General features: G+C 39.8%; 1 protein-coding gene across 1 annotated transcript in view; it reads right to left on the reverse strand.

The window, feature by feature from the left end:
• Positions 1 to 7,408, reverse strand: part of tmod4 (tropomodulin 4 (muscle)) — a 36,238-nt gene extending 28,830 nt beyond the window's left edge. Inside the window, exon 1 of the mRNA XM_030750063.1 lies at positions 7,270 to 7,408. The gene's annotated coding sequence lies outside the window, so the exon portion shown is untranslated. The remainder of the gene's footprint in view (positions 1 to 7,269) is intronic.
• Positions 7,409 to 18,869: the final 11,461 nt, after the last annotated feature.

Here is an 18,869-nt window from a genome sequence, read left to right on the forward strand (position 1 = left end):
ACTGACACGATTATGTTTTAGACACACTAAAACATTACTGTTAATCCACACCAGCCTCAGATAACAGAGAGTGAGGACTATATACTACACCGCAGGGCGCCCCAGACAAAGAATTCCACAGTGATAGCATGCGTATACATCTGGGTCAAAGTATGAGTAATGCAGCTATCAGGTTAAAGGCCCAGTGTTGTCATTTTCAGTCCAAATTTTTCCCCAACTTGGGCACAGAAGTGAAACCACTGCAGATCAGGTCATGCAATGTAGCATTTTGTAGCCAGTTCATCAGAAACCGCTCACATCTATACCTCCAAGTGTTTTACAGAAGGCAGTTCTTTGCACGAGAATATAATCATGTCCTCAAGGACATTAAAGCACACACAATTAAAGCACAGTTAAAAAGCAAACCTGCACAGGTAGCTTACAAGCTAAAGACAGCATTTTATTTGCAACATCTAAAGTGGCTGAAATGGACACAGTTTTTTTTAAAGTCATTCCGAGTAACTGTCTGCTGTCCAGAGTGGTGTGAAAAGAGTACTTTTCCAGCACGCAAGTAGCTCCAGTGTGACACAAGACAGGTAACTGCTTATGTATGTCACAGTTGTGGGGTTTTTTTTTCATGATGCTCTTGCTCTTTTTTTTCCGCTCCAAGTTTATTCTGATACATTTCAGGGATTTTCACGGTTAATTTAAAGTGGCATATAAATAAATGATAAATCAGAGCAATCTGATTAATGACCAGTAATACTGAATTAGTGACTGGGCATGTGCAGCAGAAGTCATGACTCACACTTTTCACATTTTCAGTGAAATGAAAATAAAGGTTGGGCATCCAGATGTGAACTGCGATTGCTTTTAATATGCAAATGAGCCGCATCCTATTTTAGGGGTTTTTACTTGTTTTCTTTCAAATGTTCAAACGTTTTTTTTGGACATACAAACATTAAAGTTTGCACAGGCACACCTTGTGTTTGTTTGTGAGTCTGTACGTGTTTGTGGTGTCGCAGGAGCTCCTGCAGAAATTCAGCACAAAACAAATTCCTAACATAACGCAACCAAATGATCGGGTTTCCTTGACAACACCATGGGAACTTGGTTACCATGGAACTAGAACTGCACCGCTCTGTTAAGCATGAGTCCAGAAGTTGTAAATAACTTTGTGATTAATGGACATTCTATTCTATTCTAATCTATTCTATTCTATTCTATTCTATTCTGTTTTTCACAAAACATCTGAAACTATAGGTTTTGTGTTCTGAATGTCACTGATCAGGTTACATTTTATTAGAAAGGATCAAACTTCTCTATAGCAAAATACATTTTTTAATAGTTTAAAAAGATGCTTATTTAAACCGTCTATTGTAGATCTTAACACAGACAGAAAACAGCAAAAATCATCAAGTATATCTTTGGTCGCAGCTGACCTGTCCTGATCAGGGCATAAGAGCAGAGCAGATATTATAAAAAGAACACACAAGTATAGCTAGACATTTTCTTTAAACAGCTTAAACTATAAAAAAAAAAAAAAAAAAAAAGAAACGATTTCTGTGTGGCTGGACTGCACTGGCAATTTTTCATGAGCGCTGTGTGGCTCTAATGCGTAAAGCCAATGACACAAACACTGGATCGCACAGCTGAGTGTCGAGGAAGATGGAGGAGATTTAAAAGATGAAGAGAAGGAGGCTGCAGCTCAGTGGACAAGGTGGGGGATAAATCTATTTAGATTCACTCTTTACCACGGATGGAAGGTTTTATCAGTCTTCACCACCCTTTACCTCCAAACACTTTAAATTACACTCACAGCTATATAAAACCACGAAATCCCAGTCAACTACAGAGTCATTCTCCTTTTGTTGGCCCATCATATCGTAGATGTAGGGAAAAATGCTTTCATGTTACTCATTTACTTTTATTTGGATGTCTTTAGACAGTAAACGTCATTACAAAGAAGCCTTTTTAAACTGGCTCAGAGTAAGTTATTCTAAAGCAGCTTGATGGTTTTAAAGAACACAGGTGAAGAACCACAGCCACATATCAGTCTGGTAATCTATCAAATCAATAATAACCTTTGGTTGATTTTTTTTAGATTTCAGTATTGTTCAGAAGTTTTTTTCTAAAATGAAAAGAAAATTAATCACATAATCTGGAAAAAATTATAAAATTCATATTCTATTTGAATATACTTATTTCATTCTGATTCATGCATTTTAAGCCAGTTTTGTCATAAATCCAAAACACTGTGGCATGGGAAAAAATCACAATATCAACCAGATCATTCATTTTTCACTTTTTAATGTCAAGTTCAGTGTGTCACTGAAGGACTGGATATGGCACAGGTCTCTGTCCAAACTTGGCTCATGTGATTTGCCTGCCGTTGAGCCTTTGAGCCTTACTTATTGATGAGCTAAATACATAGCTGTTCGGACACTTGAGCTAAGCATGAGGGCTCAGACAACTGGATATCAGCAACCTGCCAGTTAAAGGAGCTGAAGAACATATTACTTTAACTGGGGGCAGAATGAATGGGAAAAACAAGCCTTTATTGGCCACATCCAGAGTGCAAACTGACAAAGGCAAGCAGGGAGATAGGACTATTTATACACACACAGGAGTGATGGGTGGTGAGACACACGTGGGAACTAATCAGGAGGGACAGACAATCACAGAGAGAAAGGCAGAAAAGCAGGAAAATGAGAAAAAGATAAATGAGGATGCTAACCTTCAAAATTCAACAGGAAGTAACCAAAAGACATAACTAACACTGACACATGAAGACTACAAAATCGAGTCAATGCTTTACAGTTTTGTGGGGAATGCTTGTTGTCAGCTTTGGCAGGTTACAGAAAATGGCAACTAACAGCCAGATCAAATGATGTGTTTTGGCTCATTTCAGGAAGCCTCTGTCCACAAACAGAGAAACAGAGAGTGTATTTGTGTGTGTGTGCATCTGTCCCCAGCTGTCCCAGCAGGGTTTCTGTATGATACAAAACAAAGTGGGTGTGGAGCAGTCCAGTGGCTGTCACCTGCCGCTGCCAGCTGGCTCTGGACCGTTCTTTTTCCAGTTAAAATCTCAACCATCTCCTGCACCTGCAGCTGCTCTAGTTGTGGAAGTTGTGACCTCAGCTGAGCCTAGCTATAAATGTACAGCTGCATGTTATTGAGTTCTGACATGTGCTTTATAATATTTTTTATTTATTTTTTTTAATTAAAATAGCAACTTGAAATGTGCCGATTCTAACACAGGTTTGTGACACCAAACAAACTCAATGAGTCTTTTTTCTTGACCTGGAAAAGTTGCGCAAAAGTCAGATAAGAATATCTCATATTATCCTAAACAGTACGTATATTTTCAACAATTTCTTGAGATAAGTGCCATAATTACTGCTTTTGTAAGTTCAACATTTACCGATTATGAATCTATTCAGTGCACTCAGTGAATCTAGATCCCTTTCTATTAACCCACTGATTTGACTACTTCATATAAATTGCCTTTGTATCAAATTATTCTAACTGATAAAGGCTTACAGTGAGCTGCAAATAATGATTATTTGCACTGCTGATTATTTCATCATCAATCTAAGAATCATTTGTGTCATCTGAAGGATCGCAAACAGGGGTGCCAAGTCTGCCTGACAAAACCGGTCAATGGTCAATCAAAAATAGCCCCCAAGCCAGCCTCACTGATATCATAAGGTGATCACAGAGCAGCAGAGAGCATTTCAGTTAGCGGTGTGTGTCCATGGTCCACGCCATAAGTATGAGTGTATGATCTGATCTGGCATTGATTTGGTAGGATTTGCATACAAATAGATATTTTTATTTGAAGCAGGAATTACATAAACTCTAACACACAGAAACACTTACGAGTAGCCAATAAGGAAACTGCAGAATGGCAACTCTGATTACTGACCCTGAATGTTCTGTAAAAATCTGTGACAAAGCCTTTGCTGCAACTAACAAAACTTTTGTTTAGTACCAAAAATTTTGGTAGTTTACCAACTTGAATGTGGAATCACAGCAAATTATGAGAGAAATCAAACTTTATTCCCCACTCTTCAATTGATTAGTCAATTCCCAGCGTAAAGCTGCTCAAAGTGAGCTAAAGCCCAGTCCGTCCAAATAACCGAAAACAGAGCGGGAAGTGAGTCTTTCAAAAGATCTGAAGGTTGTGATTAGGGCTGCAATGTTTCCTCGAGTAACTCAAAGAATTCGATTATAAAAAATCCTCAACATAAATTTGTTGCGTTGATGCTTCGTTTAAACCCAGCAGCGCTCAGGTGTCGCCGTGTAAGCGGAGCAGTTCACCCACATTAGCAGCATTAAAGGATTTCCTTCATTTGGAAAAAAACGACCCTTTAACACCAAGTGGATCATCACTGATGGGCTCGACACACAGGGAGCGACAAATGGGCCGCATCGCCACTGGGGTGAAACCGAACACACGGGAGGCGATAGCGACGGCAGCATTGCGAATCGCGCTCTCACGTCACTCATCTCCAAGAAATGTGATTGGTTATGAAACTGGAGGGATTTAGACATTTTCAAAGCAGTCCGTGTCAGACACGGCAATAAAGATGAGGAGTCAGAAGATTTTACTGGAACTGATAGAAATCTTGCTGTTAAGTGTCCTCTACAAAAGAAAAAGACAACCTTGGGTTTATTCTATATTAGCACAAAAGTCCTCGCTATCCGTCTGTTTAACGTTAGTCTTGCACCAACACGTTCCCATACGGCTGCCTTTTATGTGTAACTCGATAATCACTGCGTGAAGTGATATAGGAAATATAGGAAAGTCAAACACAGCTAAAACGATGCTTTCCTTCGTGCTGAAAGTGGTTGCAGACTGCAGCGTGTAGCATACTCTCCGCTCATTGGTCAGTCAATGAAACCCTCGCTGGTTTAGTGCCACGCAACAGCAACAAAAGTAGAACATTTTTCAACTTTGTTGTGTCGCGTCGCCTGGTCACGTGTGCACGTCTACGTGTACGAGCTCGAAATTTCACATGCACGAATGTCGCCGATCGCTTAGTTGTAGGAGGGCAAGCGATTGTCGCCTCATCGCACATAGGAAATGAATGGAGAGCGAGCAACGTCGCTCCCCGTGTGTCGAGCCCCTGACACGTTTTTCCACGCCTCCACTGCTCTCTACACTGGTGTGTGCGTGTGTGTTGTGCTGGGTGTGCTGAGAATTGTGTCTGTTAGCTACCGGAGCAGATCGCGGGCACCGCCATTAGCACTAGGGATTGTTTTTTGGTATCGACAGATGAACTGTCAGTACGATAAAAGTATTTGTAATCCGATTGCTCAATTGATAATCGATAGAATACTCGATTACTCAAATAGTCGATAGTTGCAGTCCTAGTTGGGATGTTACAGTGAAATTGTTCTTTTTTGGTAGCACACCCTGTGAAATTTTTAGCTAAGACTACATAAAACACAAGGAGCCCATGTTTTCTCCAACAGGAACAACAGGAACTCCATCATGCTGATAATTGCTTCTACTGAGCCAGCGTTAAGCCAGTGTTACAGTTTCTGCATCCACAAGTATGAGGGGGAACGCTAGGGTCCAAGTGACATAAATTTGTCTTGATCACAAAACTTGCTTGAGCAGACACTGCACTGCACTGTTCAGGTATAATGCAATGTCTTCAGGCATATGCCAAGAAGACTTGAAAAAAGTGTAATAAGAACAACTGCTCATCCACGGTGTCTGCAGCTGTCAGTGTGCGTGTCTGCAGCCATTATAATCCTGGCCTCACAAATCTATCTCTAGCCATCTGTTGACTTTCTACAAGCATTTGCACAGCCACGTTGACTACAGCAGCTCATGTACTGAGAGACATCAAGATTGCGCTTCACTCTGGTTTAGCACATAATTGTTAATTTATCTGAAGACAAAGGTAGGTGCAAGTTCCCGATTTTCGAGCAACAATTGTTGGATGTTTGAAGGAAAAAAAGCACTTTATTGTGAATGCAGTAAAACCATGACTCATTGCATGTCAGCTTATATCATTTCTTATTGGATTTAACTGCAAAGAGTTCTAATAAATACATGTCAAAAGTACCGCATTGAGGCAAGCAGCAGTGAGGAGGTAATATGTGTTTTACAAGTAAAAGACCATTACAAGGGTTTGGATTTCATAGCGACAAAGGTTAGACTCTCATAAATGCTCCAAGATGATTTACACTCTGCTTCTGTGTCAGTGCATTTATCTTTACTGGAACATAAATAAACTTTAAAGTGACTCCACATACTGAAGTTTCATTGCTTTTTTGGTAGATCTAATCTGCTAATGTAACAGTAGCAGGAAAAAAGCTTTCTTTCTTTTTTTTTTTATGAGCAGGTTAAGGCCTGATTCTGCCACCAGCAGCTCAGATGATTAGTCAACAACAGCGGGCCATCTTCTCCACGACTTACCAACCAAGTGTAACATTCCAAATCACCCTTCAGCTTAATTTTAGCTTCACAAGTCAGCTACTTACAGCTGTGTGAATCCTCCCCAGCTTGGGTTGCTCCTTGAGATCAAGTCAGAGCACCATTTTGTGCACCTTAGAGCCTCTCGGCTTTAGTTTTTACAAAGAAATTATCTTATTTTTAAGACATACAGAATTTTCCCTTTCATCGTACCTGAGTTAAACATCCAAAAAGTCCCATTTACATAAAATGAAAGGTCCCTGATTTTAATTTAATTACACCATTCAATCCCAAAAGGCAATCTGATCCAGTGATAGACACAAATACAAGGCACAAATGTCAGGCACCAATGGATATTAACTGGAGGGAATGAGCAGACAGAGGACAAACTTTAGCGTCCTTCCCAGTTTCCAAACGCTACAGCCTCCTGAGACAACATCTCTAAATCCCCTGTGACGAATTAACCACACAGCGATGAGCAGCTATTGGATGGCTTAACCCCTACACATGCCAAACTGATAGATTCATCTGAGTGACAGTATCCCAGTTTTTGTTTGAGCCTCTTAGAAGTTATAGCTGGGAAAAATTTGCTTCCCATAAAGTGAAACTCATTTCTGCTGAACATTCAAATCGACCCTCTTTCATTATAAAACCACAAAAAATGTTTGTTTGTTTTTACAGAAACACCATATTTCAAGACAGTGTAATTTGTCTAGCACCTTTATCCTATTTCACAAACCCATATTCTCACAGTGACACAAGGAAACAGGGAATGAGAGTGATTTAAAGTGTGAATCACCCCCCAACATGCCAGTAAAACCCACTAAAACAAATCCAGAGAGCAGCCTCGCACGTACCTTCACAGAAGCGCAGTGCTGAAGCCTCCAAGCAAGGCAGGGTCTGCTGTCAGAGAAACTTGTTTCTCCCCTTCCCTCCTCTCAGTCTCCCTCGACCCCCCTATTTCCCCCCCTCCTATGTGTCAGACTTCAGAGCTGCTATGCTGAGTCCGGCATACTGACGGCACTTTGAGAAGTCAGCATTTTATTATTTTGGCTGTGTGACATAGGAGGGGATGGTAGAGAGATATGTAGGAAGGGCGAGAGAGAACCGCTTTCATCATTCAATTAAACCGTAGTGGTCAAGCAGAAGGAGAATGGCTGCCCTCTAGTGGTTAGAGCTGAGATGTACATCGGAAATGAGATGACGTCCTGTACTCAAATTAACTGCAGCTTTAATATTTTCTATTAACCTGAATTTATAGACTAAATGTGATCTTTTTGTCTGTTTTATCCTTAATTTATTGTAAATTTCATTTTATGCTTTGATAAGATTAAGAATTGTACTTCAGAAGACATACTTTTGGCATTATTATACATTAAGATAACTTTAAGTTTGAATAACATTGAATAACATCCCCCCCCAATCATCGACAAAACAGTGTGGTGTATTTAACGAGTGGTAATGACAGTATCCTGCTTCAGGGCAAACATAGCAGGAATTTCATTATATTTCTTTATTTATTTAATGCAGTTAATTAAAATTATCAATGCAACTGTTAAACACGATATTAAATTTTGGCACATGACAAAATAAGAACCATCCTGTTACAAAATGCATTAATTCACTCACACATTTCATTAGGTGCATCTTGCAAGTACCTGGTTGGACCCGTTTTTGCTTTAAATGCCTTAAATCCTAATAGCACAGCTTCAACAAGGTGCTGGAAACATATTTCTGTGATAGCATCATGCAGTCGCTGCACATGATGTGACTCTGCCATTCTAAAACTTCCTAAATGTGCTCAATTAGATTGGGATCTGGTGACTGTGGAGGCCAGTTCAGTACAGGGAACTCTGTCATGTTCAGTAAAGCAGTTTGAGATGATTTGAGCTTTGTGACATGGTGCATTAGACTGCTGGAAGCATCCATCAGTAGATGGGTGTACTGTGGTGATATATGATATATGTGGTTAGCAACTCAGGCAGGCCATGATGTTTAAGTGATGCTTAATTGGTACTAAGGGGCCCAAAGTGTACCACCAGCAGCCTGAACCATTGATACAAGACAGGATGGATCCATGCTTTCATGTTGTTTACACCAAATTCTGACCCTACTGTCCGCATGTTGCAGCAGAAATTGAAGCTCAACAGACTAGGCTGCATTTTCTCAGTCTTCAAGTGTCAAATTTTAGTAAGTCTGTGGGAATTGTAGCCTCAGTTTCCCGTTCCTTGCTAACAGGAGTGACACCCAGTATGGTTTTCTGCTGTTGCAGCACATCTGCTCTAAAGTACAACATGTTGTGTGTTAAATGATGCTCTTCTGCATACCAGTTATCGGTTAACAATGCCTTCCTATCAGCTCGAAGCAGTCTGGACATTATCCTCTGACCTCTAGCATCAACAAAGCATTTTCACAGAGAGCCGACTCTAACTGTATATTTTCTCTTTTTTAAGTTGTCAATCAGTTTCAGCTGCTTTGCTGTTAATTAAATTAACAACAGGTGCACTAGAGGGGCAACAATGACACAACCCCTCAAACAAGAATGGAGGCCACTGACATTTTTTTCCTCCTCACCTCATCATTTGGCTGAGCATCACTACTGGTAGCATGAGGAGATACCTGGACCCTACAGAGGTAGTCAAGGATGGCACATCCCAGCACAGTCTCAAGGGCATGGAGGAGATTCCAGGAGACAGGCAGTTACTCTAAGAGAGCTGGTCAGTGCTGCAAAAGGTCCTTAACCCATCAGCAGGTCTGGTATCTGCTCCTTTGTGCAAGGAGGAACAGGATGAGCACTGTCAGTGGTACAAAATGACCTCCAGAAGGCCACTGGTGTGAATGTCTCTGACCAGAGGGCCTGACATCCTCTGGAGGACCCTGTGCTCACTGCCCAATACCATGGAGCCCCAGTTAGCATTTGACATTGAATACCAGAATTGGCAGGTCCACTACTGACACCCTGTGCTTTTCACAGTTGAAAGACATGAGAGGATCTGGAGAAGCCATGGAGAACATTATGCTGCCTGTAACATCATTCAGCATAATTGATTTGGTGTTGGGTCAATGATGGTCTGGGGAGGACACACAGACCTCTACAGGCTAGGCAACGGCACCCTGACTGCCATTAGGTATCAGGATGAAATCCTTGGACCCACTGTCAGACCAAACACTGCTGCCGTGGGTCCTGGGTTCCTCCTGCTGTATGGCAACACCTGGCCTCCTGCGGTGAGAGTATGCAGGCAGTTCCTGGAGGATGAAGGAATTAATGCCACTGACTGGCCCTCAGGCTTGCCTAACCTAAGTCCAATAGGTGTTTCGGTCCACTGAACATCATCAGGTTGCACCTCAGACTGTCCAGGAGCTCAGTGATGCCCTGGTCTAGATCTGGGAGGAGATCCCCCAGGACACCATTCGTTATCTCATTAACCCTTTATAGGTATGCCCCCACAAACAGGGAAGGAGAGTCATTGAAATACTTGGAAATTCAAAATTTCAACCTTAGAGTGTCATTGGAGGACATAACAACACTTAATTTCTTTTATGACATTTCCCAGAATGTTTCATTTTCATGTATAAAATCAAGGTCAATGAAGTTATCATATTTGGTTCCTTGTGGTAAACATAAAAATCCAAACAGTGTACAAGAAAAACACACATATGGTGAAAGTTACAGACTCACTTTTTAGAACATTACAACATAATATTATAACTTTAAACAACACTGGGACATTTCTTCAAGACCACACTTTTCAAGAGTACACACTTCTTAACCTCACTGCAGCACAGGATGGACGTCATATATAAAATGTTTGGAAATGATCAAAAATAGTCACGTGTCCGATAAAGCGTCAAGACCATGCATGACATTGTCAGGCACGCATGTGAGGTCCATACAAACCACTGAGTCCAATACAAAACTATTACTAATGTAATCATACAAAAATTGCTGTAAATAATCACTGTTTTGATTGTCCATTGTTTTGGACTTGGCATTTATGGAAAAACCACATGATAAAAACTCTCCCCTGGAGGGGAAATCACCAAAACCACTGAATTCTCCCTGTTTTCTGTGAGAAAAAACAAAACAAAAATAACCTTTGGGAATTCCATCAAGGGAAACTTGTGGTTTCACACCCTTATTATTATTTCACAGTGTTGTTTTTATTAAGAGTCCATCATTTTACATTTGTAAACTAAAAAACAAACAAAACAGAAGTAAAAACCATAAAAATCATATTCTGCATTGTAGATGGATTTTACATAACTACCTCCCTTCTATCACCACTAGGTGGCCCTGCAAACACATCCCAGACACTTTGAAGGCGTTACTGCCTTTAAGACTTTTTGTGCCTCTGTCTGTGGTGCCTTCTGTATTTAATCAAAAGCTTATAATGAGGAGAAGGCTGTTAAAAAAATAAAGACATAAAGTTCCGCATAAACAATCAAGTCATTTTCAAAGCCATACTGCTAAGTTTCTTCTGCACATGCAGTCACACCCATGACCAATCCTTAATTATTATTCATCTCTTTTATCCCCGACATCTCTATGATAAATTTAGTTTAATTCAATTTTATTTATATAGCACTAAATCTCAACAACAATTGTCTCAAGGCGCTTTAAACTGTAAGATAAAGACCCTGAATAATACATAGAAAACACAACAATTGAGACGACCCCCTATGCAAAAGCATTTGGCAACAGCGGGGAAGAAAAACTCCCTTTTAACAGGAAGAAACCTCCAGAAAACGCAGGCTCAGGGAGGGGCAGTCATCTGCTGCAAACTGTTGCCGGTAAGGGGAGGGAGACAGGGCAAAAGACGCACTGTGGAAGAGAGCCAGAGTTTAATAATCACTAAAGACTAAATGCAGAGTGGTGTACATGTCAGAATGTCAGAAATGCTACCAGACTGCATGGTGTTCTCTGTTACTAGTAGCAGCAACAACAAACAAAACCTGTAGTGTTCATTTATGTAGTGGATCTGCATAATCCAATATGAGTATGACCAAAAAAACACCTGAGTTATCGCTTTCTTCTCTTCTGGGTTTTTTTTTCTCTGCAAGTTTCTGTTTAATGCCCTGGTGTGAGCTGTTGCACCTGCAGCCTTTGGAAGCAAATGAACGGGGCTTTTTTTAAAAAAAAAAAAAAAAAAAAAAGGGTAATTCACTCAAAACACAAAAACAGCTGGTCTTCAAGTTAAACTCAAAATATTATTCTCAGGTATTATTCTGACTAACCCATTCAGGTTGCCTCAGAATGCAGAACTGCATATATGTTGATGCAGTTGAAGTAAATGGAATAAAGTCTGTGCTGTTTATAATACTGCAAAAATGTAAAAAAAAAACTGAGTTGCTCCTAAATATTCTGAATAATTCCCCAACCAACCAAATCCTGGGCTTTTTTTTTTTTTATTTTGATTTCTAACTGCCAACTATACTTCCTCTTTACTTGTCAGCAGTCTTGAATAGGGATTATCCACACTAACCACAACAAGAAATAACAGGTAGACTTTTTTGTATTCTCTTACCGGTTTGTGTGTTTTGTTTCAGTATGAAACCAACTTTTTGGTTTCATATCAAATTTCCCCTTAAGTCTGGTGAAACACCATGACAACATCATTTCACCATTTGCTTGTCACAATATTTGACTGGAGTTAGATGATAACTGACCAAACCTTCACACTCACATGCATTTCATCAAATGACACTGGGAATGTTTGGAACTTTATTGTCCATAAACAGTGTAATCAAAGTGTTATTGTCATTAATTATGGCCCTCCCTCTCAAGGTCAGCTTCCTTATTCTTGTTATGTTCAATGTGACAATTAAAAAACAAAAGTTGTTCTCTCTCTGGTACACAGATGCTCCCCACCTACGCAACAAAAAAAGGATCAAACCTGAAAATTTCCTTTCTAGATGTTTAGGTCAATGGAATTTTTTTTGAAACCAAGAATATGTACCAGTAGGTGTGTGTGTGTGTGTGTGTGTGTGTGTGTGTGTGTGCGTGCGTGCGTGCCTGTCATGCTTACGTGTGGTGCGGGGGTGTTTCCAGTTAATGAGGAACTATGTACTGACTTGAAAGAACGCGTAAAAGCGAGACTGAATGAGCTCTCCAGAGATGACCTTGTCCAGGTACAATCACATTCTGGCAGAAGTAGAAGACTGCCCCCCCACCCCCCCCAAAAAAGAAAGAAAGAAAGAAAAGAGTAAAATCAGGTCTCACATTCTGGTGTGAGACACTGGGATCCGACTGGGATCTGAGAAAGCAGGAAGTCAAAATCACATGACTTGGACAACATGTCTTGGAAAATCACTTTGTTTATTTTTTCAAAATAAAATACGACTCATCGCCAATACTCTCAGTCACCAAGAGTGTAGTTTGAAATTTTGAGAGAGTGTTAGGGATGAGAGGGTTGATATGACTCTGTTTTAAAGTTTTTACGCTGAAAACTCTGAAGCTATGACTGAAACAGCATTATGCAGCCGTTTAAGAGGGAATTCAGAGGTGTTATTAATAAGCTTTAGAGGTGCTGCCAGATATATTCGATCTTTGGGTGCAATGAAGCCAGCTGCTATTTTCAGCTACAAATGTTTAACATTTTGGGAAATAAGCTTTTTTATTTTGGGGTCAAGAAGACACAACTAGATTGACTCTGTAAAATAATAATTAAAAAACAGTGATATTAGTCTACTAAATACTCAGATCGTCTGTAGTCTATAAAACAATAATTTGTTTCTCGGCTCCATGTCAGCAACACCTTCTTGTAGAAAATTTTCCTGACAACATATCTAAAGGTCTCTTATTATAACAAATTTATTCTATTTTATAAATAGCAAAGACAATGCTATTCATCTGTGCCTTCATTAATGAGTTTTAGAGGTGTTAAAAGGTACGTTACCATTTTACAGGACCAGAAAGTTATTTTGCTAGTGTGCAGTATTTATGCTAACCCAAGTCTCTCAGCACACTGACGTGTGAGGGGCAAACGTTCTTATTTATCACCCAACAACAAGCATTTTTCTAACGCTTAACTTTTCCTTGCAGCGTTTTTTACTTCACAATAAACTGTGAGACAAAAAAAAAGTGAGATTTTTTTTTCAAATTCTAAATGTTATAATACACACTTTTGAAAGCGTGCTTTGCAGATGCTGTATTTGCATCATGACACAAAATGAGATTTGAATTTGAATTTCTGAGGGCGTCGGGAGAGGCGGGGGTTCTCCCGGGTTAACAGCGGGGCTCCCCCCCCCCTTCGGTTGAAATTCGCTTTCAACAACAAAGACTTCTTTCTTTCATTTTGCTTTTCTTCTGCTGTACCTGCGAACTGGCGCAAATATCCACAACTCTGTTCTTTCCTAATTCACACGTCATGATTATTTCCTCTCACAGGCATCTGTGAACTGGGAAAAAAAAAAGAACAAAAAAAAAAAAAGAACCATACCTGGTTCCGCATTTACCGAAAGGGGGATACGTAGTTGAGGTTCCGGAAAATGCAGACTTTTTTTTTTTTACCACTAGATGGCGCAAAGACACGTGCGCAGTGAAACAAAGAGCCTCTGTATCTCCTGCCTCTCTGCGTGTGTGTGCTACGTGCAGAGCATGCTCACGAGTACACAGCAGGGGTACATGGGGTTGTTGAGGGCTGTTGACAACATAGAGCGCACATGAGGCATGCTCTTCACGTACCCTAGTGACCATCCATCCAAACTGCACAAAGATCTTCTAGTATATGTACTAAGACTGATTAAAGCTCAGCCAGAGCAGGCAGTTAGAGAATTGCATTCTCTGCAGGTTTTGTTGCACAGACGGTGCCGTAACAATGTCATAACAGTTGTGAATTTCAATTTATGAGCAACTGCAGCGGTTTAAAGAATGTGTCATCTGTTTAAACAGTCTGCTTCATTGGAAAATCAGCTTAGAAACCAGCTAAATAAAAACTTAAATGTGGTAATGTTTAAACTCTAGTAAAGGATAGGCTGGGCAAAGATTAGATACAGTATTAGGGCTAGGTGTGGCTCAAGCACTGCACATGCTTGAAAGGAATGTAGGATTGTATAGTGATTAAAACGTGAGAAAAACCCATGGGCTTTTATAACTCTACCTTCCAGCTCCACTGCGCTCAGCTATTTAAATGTCTTTCAAATTCACTTCCCATTCTCTCCTTATTTCCATACATTCCATCTAACCTCACATGTAAAGTGAAAAGGACTGTGCAGGCACCACTCTTCTCTTTTCCCTTTTACAATATTATAGCATACATATACAGTATAGGATCTATATGTAGGACTATAGTCATCATGTTAGTGCTGTTTGAGCTACGGTTTAGAATATGTTCCCCAGGATTATGATCACTTATACTGCCTGTTATCACGTGGCTCTGTATGAGATCGGCTGACCCTCAATAACCTCTAATCTACAAAGAAATTGTGGCCAACCTATCACAAGATTTATGCATTTATTACCAAATAAACCTGGTAACTAATTACATCCTCGGAACTACCATATAAGGCAATCCGGAATGACAATGAAATCAGGAAGTGGTAGAAATAGGCTCTACCACACAGGCAGAATTTTCAGAACATTTTTTCGGGAATGTTCCTCAGAAACTTTTCTCAGGAAGTTTTCTCAGAAAGCTGCTTATGAAATTACTTCTCCAGGTTATAAAAGTGTACCATTAATAAACTCTAATAAATAAAGTATCAACAATACCTGCCAGAAAGTGTGGTAAGGTAAAAACTACATTTTTTTTTACATTTAGTGCAATCAAAAGCAGCTTTTTAATAACTCACATGTATGTATGACCTGGTGCGGACGTACTTCTTAGCACAGTTTGATCAAATGATGCAGTCCGGATGTTCTTTGTGTAAATACAGGTGATATATTAAGCAAACATAAAGATTGCCCAAGCCTGGTGACACACCAAAATACACACACAGGTGTCAAGTTTAATACAAAGCATTTTCACATTGCAAACTGTGGCATTCCAGGTTATTTAACAATTTTTGGATTACTATAGGAATATTTACCATCTGAGATAAAAAGTCGCTTGCTCTCTGCAGCATTTTATCAGTTCATTTGCTCCTTCTTTATTAAATGAAAACTAATTATTTATATTGTGGTTTTGAAATGCATTATGGTCGCCAACACTTTATGTTGCCGAGCTGTTTTGGAAGGAAAGATTAAAACAATGATCTGCAGGAGAGAAGACCACAACAGCATCCAGACATTAGGCAAGAAGGAAACAATTCTTGCATTACTCAAGCACCTGTAAACACCTTAGCTGTACCTCAGGTCATGGCATGTGCCTGAACTGTAAAGTGGTTTTTGTTGAAGAATGCGCTCAGCTGGATTGAGATGGCATTTCAGACATGCTGAGACAAATTATGTTCCTCCACCCCCACCCAGCTGATTCATTTCTGTTGGACTCTGTATGTACTTCAGCATCCTCCCACAGTCCAAAAACACCAATGTCAGGGTAACTCTTAATTCTAAAAGCGTATAAAGCACTGTGTGAATCTAAGGTAAATGTGGCTTGTAGTCTAAATCACTTTGATTTTGCAGTAAGTGTAGAAAATGCAGCCACCAGTTGAAACCTGCAGCCTCAAACTATAAAGTAATCAAATTAACGTAAAATATTTTATTAAATAAAGATACTGCACAAACTATGTGCCTTGCCTATTTTGATGGACTGAATGGTGATGATGGTGTCCAGTACCCGGGTAATATAATATCCATCCATCCATCCATCCATTCTCTTCCACTTATCCTATTCAGGGTCGCAGGGGAGCTGGAGGCTATCCCAGCTGTCATAGGGCGAGAGGCAGGGTACACCCTGTACAGGTCGCCAGCCTGTCGCAGGGCTAACACAGAGAGACAGACAACCATTCACACTCACATTATGTTAACCTAAAATAAACTTAGATCAGGGAGCTGATGTGGCTGTCCCGGTCTAAAATAATAACAGTAACATTTTCGTGTGAACAGCTGAAACTCTCTTGAATTCTGTGTGTACTTTAAGTTTCTTACACAAGTTTGAGGTGTGTCCTCCTTTCATTACTATGTGCATGGCAGTATTTTGTTTTTTTGTACTTGATTTGTATGCACAGACACGTTTCTTAATGCATATTGCACCCAACCAGTAACTGAACCAAACTTAAGCCAAGGTACCCGTATTGGATCAGGACTGGGAAAAGCTGGACTGGTTCATCCCCATTCAGAGGAGTGAATATTGGGGTTGTTGAGAGACAATATTGGGCAGCTTTACAAGTAAGTAACCACTCTTTAACTGTAAGATTACACATACCTAAAAAGATGACAGAAGAAACTCTGTGCATAAAAGAAGCTCTGGAATTACCCTAACCTGAAAAAAAAACCATAAACCTTAGTGTGAACATAAACAAATGTATGTCTCTCCAACATGAGTAATAGTGAAAGCTAGATATCGCCCACATTAAACAAAATAACCCCACAAAAAAGAGGTGCCAATACACTCTTAAAAAAAACCCAACAACAACAACAAAAATAAAACATGCAAACCACAAAGTAGTCTAAAGGGTAATTGAGTTTGTTTTGTGGCAGTGGGGTCTGATAAAGTTGAATGAGTGAAAAGCTGAATGGAGCCAGACTGGGGGAGGCATGCATGGCCTTCACGGTCACATGGCAGATCGCGTTTCCTTTGTCTCTGAACCCCTTAGCCTGCTTTGTTGAAAGAGGGGGATCCAATTTCCCGAGTCTTTGATGTCTCCTCCTCCCCAAGCTTCCACGCCTCCTTTCTGTTGAGGCACCCACTTGTTTTCCCACCCACACAAACATGCGCGCACAAACGTGCAGACACACACACACACACACACATATAATTGTGCCTTATGCTTATGTGAAACCCGACACAAGCCTGCATCTGGTGGGTGAAGCTGGCCGTGAGCCCGAAAACCTCATCGAATGACTTCATGTAGAAAACATTCAGGATGAAATATAGCAGGCAGGAAACTTAAAACTGAAAACGCCATCAGGGTTTTCAGTTTTGAAAGCACATTTACTGCACCCATTTACACATGTGCCCATTTAAAACATTATTTGTGCTGAAAACGATGCACTGAAGGGACATTGGTACAAGAGTTCTGTTTAATCTCATAATAAAGAGGTCTCTACTTCTTTTTGAAAAATGACTTATTGTTGCATGCACTTCTGGAGTTAATATTTAATTCTCAGTGTACTGTGGAATGAAATAACCACCGTCCAAACTAAGCCACCCTGAGTAAATTTAACCCACCCATTTTTCTGTAGCACACTGGCTCTAGGAGCGAACTATTACAAACCACTAAACTGGTATGATCAAAAGTTAGATGAAAGTGTTAGGGTATATTTACATGTATACAGAGGTGGGAAACAATGAAGTACAAATACTTTGTTACTGTACTTAAGTGGAATTTTCTGACATTCCAATTGGTGTATTTACCCCACTGGGGCTTATCAGATACAAAGATGTGAAAGAGGCAAAAACATATAATTTATGCATCATTTATACACACAGGTTAAAGTGGGTCAGAAGGAGTGTAGACTTGTGGATGTCCATAAGTCGTGGTCGCGTTAGTTCAGCATCTAGCTAAATCTACAGAACAGGAGTGAGCATAAAGGGAGTAACATTTATTAAGTTTCAAGTGCAAAGTTTTATCAGCTCAACAAATATTAGTAAGCACACAAACTGTGTGAGTTTGTTTCTGGGAAACCTTGGATCTTGCCATCCATGCAGATGTTACTTTGACATGTATCACCTCCCCGCCAAGAGAGGTAAAGAGTGAAGCATAGTTGATGTTGGTTCCACATACACTGGAAATCCAGTCAAACAAATTAAGAACCATCAATCAGAATATCACAATAAAAAATTTAAGATTTCTTTTTATCCAATGACAGTTGACTGACAACTAATTTGGTCACTAAATAGATGTGAACAGAAGACACACAACATCTTTTTCATGTACAGAGACAAGTATTACCTGAGCCTGCTTTTTTTTTTTTAAATAGAAACAACACTTATTTAAGTTTATGTAGTCATAAATTCTGTCTCATTAGTTTCATGATGAACTATCAATTCTCTGCAAACTGATCTTATCATTATAAAACCTATAGAGTATAAAGGTGTGATGCATTGTGAAGTCAGTTAGTTCAGGAGGATTAAACGTCAAGGACGTCCAGACAATGTGTCAAGTAGACAGCGATGTCATCTCTCAGCTTGGAACTAGTTTCTACCATGACTACACATCAATAAAAAAAGACCTCCACCCAACAGGCATGCAAATGTGAAAATTAAAACTTTAACCTTCAACCTTAAAAATGCTGTGGTTTCTTTCTACTGCTAAAGTGCTATAAAAAAAAAAACCTATCCAAAACTTATGTTCAAATTCATCCAAAGGGAATAACGTTGAGAAATATTTTCACCTGAGGAAGATCAACCTTAAAAGG

The sequence above is a fragment of the Archocentrus centrarchus genome, chromosome 16 (assembly GCF_007364275.1).
Source record: "Archocentrus centrarchus isolate MPI-CPG fArcCen1 chromosome 16, fArcCen1, whole genome shotgun sequence".
NCBI classification, from domain to species: Eukaryota; Metazoa; Chordata; class Actinopteri; order Cichliformes; family Cichlidae; genus Archocentrus; species Archocentrus centrarchus.